The sequence below is a fragment of the Physcomitrium patens genome, chromosome 10 (genome assembly GCF_059467195.1).
Source record: "Physcomitrium patens ecotype Gransden chromosome 10, ASM5946719v1, whole genome shotgun sequence".
Taxonomy (NCBI): Eukaryota; Viridiplantae; Streptophyta; class Bryopsida; order Funariales; family Funariaceae; genus Physcomitrium; species Physcomitrium patens.
The window spans coordinates 8,223,855-8,234,019 of NC_143419.1; positions in this window are offsets into that span (position 1 = coordinate 8,223,855).

Here is a 10,165-nt window from a genome sequence, read left to right on the forward strand (position 1 = left end):
TATTGGAGTAAAAAATTGTGGAACAATAAGAAGCTTGGGACAATGAAAGAGAGCGCATGGTGGAGATCCACTGGCAAGAACTATTCCGGGCTCACAGTCATTCAATTTTGGAACCTGAAGAAGTGAAGGGTTAGTTGGTAATGGAACAAGAAAAGATCGAGTTATTGGTGCAAGAAAAATTGGTATTGAGTGACCAATACAGATGTGAAACGGAGCAGTTAAGAGCTGAAATTGAGGCCTTGAATGTCGAGGTGACAAGATTGGCAGAGGATTTAGTCCATATTGGTCAAGCACAAGTATCGACGTTGCTAGTTTCTGAAGTTCCAGAAGAGAGGAGTCACTTTCAGTGCCAGTTGGAATTGAGAGATGCCCAGATTCTGAAATTGGAAGCTCAAGTCCGTGAACTGGGTGAATACAATGAAGACCTTTCAGCTCAGTTGAGGCAGGAATAGATGGAAGGATTGGAGGAGGATGAAGATTTGCAGTTGGAACCGAAATCGGTGGAACCAATACCAGATACTGTGGCAATTGATAAATTAGATAGGCTAGAGCGATCACAATTTTTGTAGAGTTTTGTTAGATAATTTTTAGATAGGTATCAATTGAGTGTTTGCGAGGATGCTGCACAATTAGGAGTGGGGCTATGTAGAATAAGTAGTTATTTTCAGAATGTAGATACCTAGTATATAGTGTAAACACGGATAGATAATTGCTGAAAAGGTGATTCAAGAGGTAGAATGGATGAATAGTCAGGAAAAGTAGTTATCATCTGTAATATAGGAGTTGGTATCTCAGGGTAGTATAAGGAGGATGGGAGAGGGGAAGAAAATGCCAGACTATGAGAGTCGTAAGTCGAGGGTCAGACTGTGAGAGTTGTGAGCCGGGGTAAGCTTGGTGCTACCTCTTTTCTTTTGTTTGTTATTTTCTTTGAATAAGAGGATTGAAAGTTTCTGAATATTGTGAAGTAAATTATGGAAACGTGATTGGTATTATTTGAGAAGAAGAAAGATTGAATGCTGAAATCTGATTGTAGTTCAGCAGAGAGAATGAGTTTGTGTTCGTGTGAAACACTACAATGTGAATGGCAGTTTTGTGTGAAGAATTCCAGAGATTGGAACGAGGGTAATTGTGTATTGAAAGTTGTGAGGGCATAGTATTACAGTTGGAGATTATGACGGTGAATATATTGATAAAAATAGTAATTATTGGTATGATTGAATTACTGTAAGGAAGAGACCGATAAAGTGAAGGAGAAGATTATAGTTTCCTTGTGTGTTCAGATATTAGAAATAGAGACAATACATTCAGGAGGTAATTGATTGTGTGATCCTAACGTGAATGCTTAAGCAACTAGTTATTCTCCGTATTTGAATCCTTCTATACAGATTTATGCTGGGAGGTTTCTTTCGGAATAAATAAAACGAGCATTCACAGGGCACCCATCTTATTTGTGAAAAAGAAAGATGGCTCGTTGCGGATGTGCGTGGACTATCGAGGCCTCAACAAGGTAATAAAGAAGAATCGTTACCCGTTACCCTTGATTTTTGGTCTCTTAGAACAACTTGGACGTGCAAGGATCTTTACAAAAATTGATCTAAGGAGAGCTTACAACCTCGTATGAGTCAAGAAAGGAGATGAGTGGAAGACAACGTTTCGTACAAGGTATGGCCATTTTGAATATAATGTCATGCCCTTTGGTCTTACCAATGCTCCAGCGGTGTCGTGTTGTAACACGTCTATATGATGAAAATATAAATGAAGAAGATTTATTAATATTTAGTCACCTTGGGTGTTAGAAGCGGTGGCCAATTCCAGTACAAATACTGAGAGGCCAGGTTCAGTCACCCCATTATAGTCAATCGGGGCATACTCACCAGTAACGAAATACTCCATTCGATTCCAATAACGGGAGTCAGTAGAAAGAGAAAGGACCAATTCATCGATAAGTGAGCCTGGTTCAAAGAGCCAATTGGATCCAATTTCAGAAGACCTCTAATCCAGGTCCTATTACGGACCTCTTACCCAATATGAGACTTGACTTGGTCGGGCAATCCAATGCGGTCCAACTATGGGGCTTTGATTCTGTTTCAGGCTGTTCCGTTCTTTGTGCCATTTCGGGAACGTTCTTTTGGTAAAAAGATCTCTTATAGGCAAAAATGAGGGAGAAAGTTCCTTCGGCTATTCCAATTTAAGGAGTCCAAGGCAGAAGAATAGGATCTTCTCAGGGTTAAAGGGGAGGATAGGTTAAGAAATGAAGGTGGGGAGAATTAGGGTTTTAAGGGTCAGAGAGCTAGTTTCATGCTTCAAAAAAGACAGAGAATTGGAGGTTTTTTTTTCTCTTCATGGAATTTTGGAAAGACGGAGGCAATAGTTGCTGAAAGTCAGTGTTGTATTGGTGAACTGGATTTTTTTTTTTTTTTATTATTTTTTCCGAAAGAGAGAAAAAGTTAGTACTCTTGATTGTTGATGGAATGAGAGATACTTCTGTGGTTGAAATTCAGAGTTGTCTAGAAGATTGAGTATGCTGAATGTATGCGTGGTTGTGTTAATCTGATTGTACGGATAGAAGATATCTGCCAATAGTTTAAAGAAGTATTGGGAGTTGGTAAATTGGAGGTTGTTTAGGGTTTCTAAGATAACTAGGGACCTACCGATAGGGATAAGAGGAATATTGGCGAGAGGCCAAGAGACATTGGTGCGGATTGCAGTATAACCTCATAATTTGTAAGCGAGGTTGAACTGGAACTTCTTGAGCATTCGAAAGGGCTTGCAGAGACACTTGTGATAGATGTTTTATAAAAAGTTGGAAGGACAGATCGAGGATCACAGCTTGCCGAAGTTCACGGTCTAGGATTAAGGTAATTAACGATAAAGATAAAATAAAAAACATAAAATAAATAAAATAAAATAAAAATAACAAAAGAAATTGAAGTTATATAAGATCTCTAGGTATTTTATATTGGAATTAAGCTTTTACATTGCAATCCGATAAAGATTGTATTTGGATAGTCAAGAACACGATAGACTGCTTGAGTACTAGCGAAACACCATACTATCTTGTACAGCCAGATGCCCGATGCATTCTCAAGCAAGATAGTACGTAATACGACATAAGTGGTAAACCCGACGTGAAAGCTTGAGGTGGAAGGTAATGGATTTTGTTTGATTTTATTTTTATTTTTATGGAGAACGAAAATAAAAATTTTGAAGGATCTTTGGGAGGAGTTTCTGATGGGGGTTCTTCTAAAGAACAAGGTATGCATATGGATCCGTCTATTGCTAGTATGTTTCAAGCCTTTTCATTATCAATGCAGCAACAGCAAAGCAATGATTGAAAAGAAGCCTTGGCAACTAAAGCATTGCAAGCAGTGGTCAATAAAATTAATCAATTTGATGGAAGGAATATTTCAAGGTATTTAAAATGTTATGTTCATAAAATAGAATTAAATCAGATTTTTGAGAAGAAAATGGTTGAATTATTTGGACTTGCCACGATACCGAAGATAAGAGACCATATTACATCGATTACGGATCGTTATAGGAATTCATGGGAGGTTTTTTCACATGCATTGAAAGACGAATATTTCTTGGAAGATACTGATCGTGTTACTAAGAAGCTGTTTTTGGAATGGATTGAACGGCCTAATAAGAATTTGCAAGCAACAAAGCTACTAAAGGAATTTGGGAGGCAGTACTCTCAATTATCGAAGGTAGAAAAATTGACATTGGAGCCGAACAAAGTTGATCTATTTCTTCAAGCTGCTGATGGAGAATTGCAAGGAAAATTAGAACTCCTTCTTGAAGACAAAGAAGAAGATAAAGGATTGACAACAAAGTGGAAGAACATTGAAGATGCGGTAGGATTGCTTACAAAAAGAGAAAGGAAGAAGGATAGGAGCAATATTCCGAAAATAATACAAGCATCCAAAGCTCCAGTACGTACAACACCACCAATAATGCCTACAGTTCAACCTTCGACATCTTTATCAAAGAAAACAGATATGGAGATGGAAGAAATTATACGAGGAATGCGAGATCTTCAAATCAAATTGGTAAGACTTGAAGAGAATACTTCTACAAAAAATTTGAAGAATATTTCGAAACAAAGATATGTACAAAGTTGCATTTGGTGTGATGATGCTTCACACACTAGGAAAGATTACAATGAATTTAATAATATGATACGGCAAAGAATTATTTACTGGAAAGATGAAAAGATAGCATTAAAAGATAGGGAGGATCTTCTTCAAATCAATTTTCGCAAGGGAGGAATGAGAGCATTGGTTCCAGATTACTTAAAAGAGTATGAAACAGCAGCACGAGAAAGTGTAAGTTATGGTGCTAGAGTAGATGATAACCTTGGTGGAAGTACGGAAACTAGTGAATTTTGGGCCTCTTCCATTTCTACAATGCAAGAAGGGAAATTACCTCGAGAAGTGCTATTGAGAACTGCAGCTACAATATGAGGTAGAACAGGTTGGTAGGATCCTGTTGAGTCTCTTTCAGTTCATGCATATATTGCTAAGAGCCAACATGAAGCTTTGATGGAAGAAAAGAGACGAGGAAATTTCGATGATATGGATATCTCAGCATCATTAGAAGAAAAAACAAGGGAGACAAAAGATAAGGGCAAATCAATTGCTTATAAGCTACTTTCTGACATTGAAGCGGCAACAAATTTAAAAGGGGTGTTGGAAGAACGTATATTAAATACTAAGGTGGAATTTACATTCAAAGAAGTTTTGGAAATTACAAAGAAGGAGTTTCATGATGTTATCATTGACAATATTAAGCGAAAGAGGCAATTAATGGGCAAAAGAGGCAATTAATGGATAAAATTGGAATGAGTCATGCTATTGATGCAAGAATATATAAAGATGAAGAAGAGGTTGATATTGGATACAAGCAACCAATAAATGAAAGGAATGGGTATAATCAACGAGTATGTTTTGAAGATTATAGTGATAAGGAAATGGAAACTTTGAGCCATTATACTCGAAAGCATTGGGCAAGGGCAACTACTGGGGTATTGGTGAAAGTAGGAGATATAGAAGAACCAATTGTTGCTTTAGTCGACCATGGTTCTGAAATAAATCTTATGTCTAAAGATCTTTATAAGAAGCAAAAATGGATGGGCAATATAAGCAGCTAATAACACACGGGGCGATTTATATGGAGCTTGTCCAGATGTCAAAATTTGGATTGAGGATGTTGCGATGGAGTAACATTTCTTTGTTCAAGATACAACGTCTTATCCGTTGATTTTAGGACAACCTTATATTATGGCAACACGGATGGAAACAAAAGTACTTGATGATGGTTCTGCTTATGCAAGGATACGTAGCAAAGATGGAAGGAAAGCTGTACAATTTCTAACAGTACCTCCTAACCATGAACGGAATCGAGATAGGTTGAGGGAAAAACCATTGCCAAAGATTGTTGAAGGATTTAAGGATTTTGGGGAGGTACCACTATAAAGTGAGATTATGGAGGTACAGAAGAAGAGGTACTCTCGCGAGATGAAGGTACCTTTGATGTGAATTTTATTGGTATTTTGGAGAATGGAAATATTATATATAAAAAAATTGATGATTTTAAAAGAAAAGAAAGAAAAAGATTATATAATATTGAAGGAGAATTATGCAAGTTAGGTACATTGCAAGTTGATAAGAGGATTTTAGGTATTTATGAAGAAAATGGACTGAAAGATTCATTGGAATTGATTACATCTATTGGATTAGGGGATAATGATAAGATTGTTGAGATTCATTCGAGAGAGGTTTATACCATACTTGAATCTTTTCAAGTACCAGAAGTCTCTATAGAGACGAGATATAAAACGGCAGATAAGAAAGTAAAGCTTGTTGCCGGACCATTACCAAAAGATTCTAAGGAACAAATGAGAGAAGCATCAAAAGAAGCAAGTTTAAGAGATCCAATGAGTATTGGATATGAATTTACTAAAGAGACTTTTGAAGAATTTAAGATTGGTTCTGATGGTTCTTTATTGCCGGAGAAAATTACTTGCTTCAAAAAGATGTTGGCTAAACAAGGTAGATCGTTTGCCTTCGAATCTTATGAAATTGGGTGTGTGGATCCGAATATTATAACACCTATGGTTATCTTCACTGTATCCCATGTACCTTGGAATCTAAGACCGATTCCAATACCGAGGGCACATTTACCTAAATTGGTGGAACTATTAAAAAAAAAGATGAAGATGAAAATATTGGAACCCTCATTTGTGCTGTCGTATTACGTGTTTTCTTGTTCGGGAATACACTGGGTATCTAGCTGTGGAAGGTATAGTTATTTTTGCAAATAACAAAGAAATCCTAATAGATTTTATCCATGTATGAAGAATATAATTGAAATATCAATTTCCAAGTATTTAAAAATACTCCTCATAGTCATTTTAACCATACAATATTCCAATTGCTTTATTTCTTTTATAATTAAGTTGTTTTTGTTTTTCTTAACAAGCCCTAATTCTAGCCAGTGAGCTTTTACAAGCTGTAACTTTTGATCCAACTGTCCACTTAGTGTGAAATTTTGCACCTAAATACCAGTATAAGCCTTCTATATGCTCAAAAAATTTCAGCCCAACCCAACTTACAGATTGCAAGAAAACGCCCAAAAACCGCACTGATGACACTCGGTCGCAACCTTGAAATTTGATGTAGAAACTCCAGAAGTGATTTCTCCTTTTTCAACGTTAACTCCAACTCAAAATTAAATAGCTGCTTGATCTCCAAATCTTCTATTACCAAGCCAAAAATTACGTCGATCCAACTAGTAGATCTTCAGATATCACAGAAACCCTATCCAACCCTAGACTGCCAACTTCCGACAACCCTTTGTACTAAAACCCAGATATCTCTTGATTGCATTGTTAGATTAACACAAATTTTTGTATACACTTAGCACACCCAACTATTCAGATAATACCAAATTTTGACCTATAGATGCTACACGACTTGCACAAACCAATTGAGAATGCAAACCATCAATGTTTTATATAAAATCCGAAACACCAAAATAAATACTAACTTTGAACAGCGATTGCTCTCCCTTCACAAATCCTAATGAAACCAAAGTAGTGACCTTGAAAAAGAGCTTGAATCTAATTCTTCAATCCAAAAAACCTGATCTGAAAAAAAAACCCCGATCTGAAAAAAAACCCCCTTCATTTCTTAACCTTCCTCTCCTTTAATCCTAATTCTCCCCTCTTTCAAACCCTAGCCTCTGAATTTCTTCAATCTTTCGTCTTGAATCCAGAATTGGCTCCTTCCGTCTTGGATCTGGAATTAGCTCCTTCCGTCTTGGATCCGGAATTCTCCTCCGTTTTTACCTTTAAGAGATCCTTTTACAGAAAAGGACGTCCCCGGAACAGCACAAAGGGCGGAACAGCCTGAAACGGAATCGGAGCCCCTTAATCGGGACAACATTGAGTCGCCCGACCAATTCAGGTCTCATATTGGATAAGAGGCCCGTAGTATGACCTGGATGTTCCCGCAGTTGGACCGCATTGGGCTGCCCAACCAATTCAGGTCTCATATTGGTTAAGAAGACATGGATTGGATGTCTTGAAATTGGATCCAATTGGCTCTTCGAACCAGGCTCACCCATCGTTGAATTGGTCCTTCCCCTTTCTACTGACTCCCGTTATTGGAATCGAACGGAGCATTTCAGTAAGCCCCGGCTGATTGTAACGGGGTGACTGAACCTAGTCTCTCAGTATTTGCACTGGAATTGGTCGTTGCTCCGAATATTCGAGGTAACTTAACATTAATAAAAGTCCTCTTTCTTTATATTTTTACAGTATACTCGTGTTACAACACGACAGCGCCGTATTCTAGTCGATGGTTTATGGTACCTAAGAAGAATGGGTCACTACGATTTATTCAAGATATGCAACCGGTGAATGCAGTAACTATCAAGAATGCAAGAATTGGACCTATTGTGGATGAATTTGCTGAGGCATTTGTAGGAAGGGCGATCTATTCAATAGGTGACTTGTATTTAGGTTATAATCAATTTCAACTTGCTGAAGGAAGTAGAGATATGACAACGATGAGGACACGACTTCGATTGGTTAGAATGGGCACTCTTCCTCAAGGCACGACTAACTCAATTGTGCATATGATGAATGAGATGAATAAGGTATTGAGAGATTTTATTTCGGAGAAGATTATGCCTTTTCTGGATGATGTTCCTATAAAAGGGTAGAGAGAAGGAGACAAGGATGAAAGTTTAGATAAGAGAGGCTGTCGCAAATATGTTGTTGATCATATACAAGATTGTGAAAAGATTTTAACTCGGCTTGGAGAAGTTCATCTTACATTATCGGGTATAAAGTCCGTATTTGGGATACAAGAGGTTGTGATTGTTGGACATTTATGTGGATCTTATGGAAGAAAACCAGATCCGACTAAAGTTGATGCAATTGAAAGGATGAAAGAGGATTGTGATTCTTTAACAGAGGTTCGCAGGTTTTTAGGTGCATGTGTATTTTATCGAATCTAGATCCCTCATTTTGTTCACATAGCGGATCCATTATATGAACTGTTAGGCAAGGGCTACCGATTTAAATGGGAAGAAAGGCATATTCAGGTAATGCAAAGATTGAAGAAATTATTGATGTCACCTCCAATATTGAGGAAGATTGATTATAAATGCAATAGACCAGTGATTCTTACTGTAGACGCTAGTCCAATTGCCATTGGATGGGCTATGCATCAAGATGATTCAAGTGGGAATAGATTTGCAGTTCGATTTGGAGCTAAAGTTTTAAGTATTTGTCAGCGTGCATATTTACAAGTTAAAAGAGAACTTTGGGGAGTTGTTTCGGCTATGAAAGCTGAAAAAGACTATTTGATTGGGGCAGTAGTAGTAATTGAAACAGATTGCTTGCCATTGCTTGGAATGATTATTAACTGTTCAACGCCAGATATTGTAATGTTGAGATGGATTACTTATATTAAGTCACTAAATTCGGAATTTAAACATGTTACTGGGAAGGACAATTTAGTAGCAGACATGCTATCTTGAGCAAGATAGGAGAGGGAGGACAAAATGGTTGAAGACATTGATGATGTCGGATTGAAATTCTATTCAATATCAAATCTCAACAGAGAAGACAAGCTATTTCTTGAAGAATCTTATGAAGGAGAATTATTGGATATTGGTCATTACTTAAATACCTTGACTAAGCAGAGGAATTGGTATACAGAAAAATTCAAATAAATAAGAAAAAAAGCATATGGATTTTTGCTTTGAGATGGATTCTAATAAAAGAGACTGAAGAAAGGAATTGGGATGCCACAAAGAGTGATAGGCAAAAAAGAAGAAAAACTAAAATTATTAAAGGAGTTTCATGATAGTTTATGGGCAGGGCATAGAAGAATCTGGGCTACTTTTGCTAAACTCAGGGAACGATATTGGTAGAAAAATATGTATCGAGATGTGCTCTCATTTGTAGAGTCATGTAAAATCTGTCAATCGTATTCTAATATCCGACATCGAGATGGTCTTCATCCTACGTATCCTCTGGCTATTCATTTTAAATGGGTTGTTGATTTGGTTATTATGTCAGTTGGGTTATGGCAGATGAGATATTTGGTCTTAGCTCGTGAAGATTTATCAAATCATGTAGAAGGAAGAGCATTGAGGACAAAATCTACAAAGGAGATTTGTAGGTTTTTACTTGAAGATGTCATTTGTCGCTACAGATGCTTAGGAAAAATCACTGCAGATCGTGGAGAATTAAATGCACAAGAAGCTCGTAAGTTCTTTGAAAGATATGGAGTTAAACTATCACTGACTACTGCTTATAATCCGGAAGGGAATGCCAAAAGGGAACGTGGTCACCCACCGATTGTGAAAGCATTAGTTAAAGCTTGTGATGGGAAAGTTAGAGAGTGGCCATGGCTTTTGTCATTTGCATTATGGGTTGATCAAACAACACATAGTTCAGTGACAGGATATATGCCAGTAGAACTTATGACAGGTTGAAAACCAATTATGCCGATTGAAGAAAAGGTACTTATTTGGAGTATGCTACCATGGGAAGATGGATTGACAATAGAAGAACTTTTAGCTATTAGGATTCGACAATTGGAGCAAAGATCAAAAGATGTGCAAATAGCATTGGAAAGGTTAAAAA